This window comes from Lissotriton vulgaris, unplaced genomic scaffold (assembly GCF_964263255.1).
Source record: "Lissotriton vulgaris unplaced genomic scaffold, aLisVul1.2 SCAFFOLD_2957, whole genome shotgun sequence".
Taxonomy (NCBI): Eukaryota; Metazoa; Chordata; class Amphibia; order Caudata; family Salamandridae; genus Lissotriton; species Lissotriton vulgaris.
Genome location: NW_028245529.1, coordinates 131031 through 133540, shown reverse-complemented (window position 1 = coordinate 133540; position 2510 = coordinate 131031).

Here is a 2510-nt window from a genome sequence, read left to right as displayed (position 1 = left end):
AATCTTGGATCCGGACAATACTTCTGAATCTCCATCATGTCCCTCATCTACATATTGTTGTATAGGAGTAATGTCTGAGTGTTTGCAGGAGTACATGGGTACTGCCTGAGTGATTAAATGTGTGGATTGGTAATGCCTCCGTGATTGTGTAACTGCATAGGTAATGTTTCAGTAATTCAATAAGTGCATGACTAATGCCTGGGTGATTTAAGCAGTGCATGGGTAGTACATGTATGGTTGGTGAAGTACATAGGTACTGCCTGGGTGATTGTATGAGTGTAGATGTAATGTCTGGATGATTGAAGGACTGCATGGTTAATTTTTGGGTAATGGACAAGTGCCTGGGTACTGCCTGAGTGATTGAAGGAGTGAATAAGTAATACTTCAGGTATTGTATGAATGCAAGGGTAATGTTTACGTGATTGGAAAAGTGCATGGGTAATGCCTGAGTACATGGAAGTGTGCATGATTAGTGCATTGGTGCATGGAGGGGTGCATCTATACTCTCTGGATAATAGGAGGAGGGTATAAGAAGTACCTGGGTGATTGCATGAGTGTACAGGTAGTGTCTGTATGATTGGAAGACTGCATGAGCACTGCCTCAGTGATTGTAGGAGTGCATGGGTAATGCGTGGGTGATTGCATGAATGCAGGGGTAATAACTGGGTGATTGGAGGAGTGCATAGGTAGTTTCTGTGTGATTGGAAGAGTTCATAACAAGTACCTGGTTTATTGCATGAGTGTACAGCTAGTGTCTGAAAGATTGGAAGACTGTATGTGTAGTGTTTGAGTGATCGTATAAGTGCAGCAGAAGTGTGTAGGTGCATGTACGAGTGCATGGCTAGTGCCTGAGTGCATGGGAAGTGTCTGGGTGATTGTAGGCTTGTATGGGTATTGCCTGAGTGAATGAAAAAGTGAATGAGTAATGTCTGGGTGATTGCATAACTGCATGGTTACTGACTGGGTGATTGAAGGAGTGCATAGATAGTGCATGGGTGATTGCATGAATGCGGGGGACACACGTTTTGTTACACCACTGATTGGGAGCTGCTTTGAAGACAAGGGGGTGGCAGTGTGGCAATAATGGCTGGTATAGACTTGCTTGCCTGTCTTACTGGTTCTCCCTGTATAAATGAGGGCACACTCCCCTTAGCAGGTGAAATGTTCTAATAGCATTATAGCCCTTTTGGTTAGGGAGACAATGGATTTTAATGGCCCTCTTGTGTAGTATAGGCCCACACCTGCAGTTTGTGCCTCTCATACACAGGTAGAGAGCTTTTCATGGCCAGGGTAGCCCTCTGCAACCGGCTATGGGGCTGGGTTGATGTAATTTCCAGAAATCTCCCTAAAACACGTAAATATATTTACCTGTCTGTAAAATGAGACTCGAAGGAATTAGTCAGAACTGCCACCTGTTTAGATACATTCAGGAGTTGGCAAATGATGTAACTGGCACAGCACCCAATAGTATCAGAGGCGCTATCTGAAGGTGTATACATTCTATGCCTCCAAATACGGGCCAATTAGGTTAAGGTCATCAAAAGCGGGTGCAAGTTTGCATATAAGGAGCATCATCAAAATGGGATCATTATATGTTTTACCAGTTTACAGGAAAGAAAAGTCCAGCGTGAACAATTTTTGGTGGTGTCTGCGGTTATCCTGACGTGTGTGAGGGGCCTAAATTGTGCCAGGTCACATGTAAACAGACAGCTCCTGGCTGGTGCCTCGTGTGCCAGGGCCGGTGGGTGGGACAAGATGGAGGCAGAGGAGGGGAGTGAGGGTCCCCACAGGAGCTGAGGAGGGAGGGTCCCCACAGGAGCCGGGCTGTATTCCTTCACACACAGGATATTCCACTGAATGCTGCTGGAGCAAGGCTGTGCAGAGGGCAGGCATGTGGTGTCAGAGGCGCTGTGCATCACTCCATTTGGTCAGTGTTTGTTATGCCTCGTTGAGGGCGCCAGCTCTCCGTATGGCTGTGAGGTTGTGGACTGCAGAGCTTCTGTTGTGCTTCGGGGTGCAGTTAGTCACCCCTTCCTGGCGCTGGGACCATGAAGAAGGGGCCAAGGCAGAGTTGGCACAGCAGGTCTCCAGAGCCAGGTGCACATACTCTGCCTGGCACTGCACATGGCACACCTCCTTGGGGCCTTCAGGAACTTCCAGGTAATAAACAACACAGTGATGGTATTTTTTAAGGTGTGCTCCCATAGTCATTGCACAGTTCATCTGCATTTTGGTGACACTCACTTGTCTGACAACCTTATTGAGATAGCATCCAGCCCACATCATTGTATCTTCTGTGAACTGTATATAAAAATGTACACCTGTGGCATTGCGATTTTGCTCTGCTTTAAAACAATAAGGTATTTTATGGGGTTAGTGCAACGCTTTCTCTCCGCGAGTGAATGCGCGTGTTAGCGTGCACTTGAGTGTGCGTGTCTGTCAGCGCACGTGTATGTGTTTGTGAGTGAGAATGATGTTTCTCTAAGCCTTTTTATTAATATCATATGTGT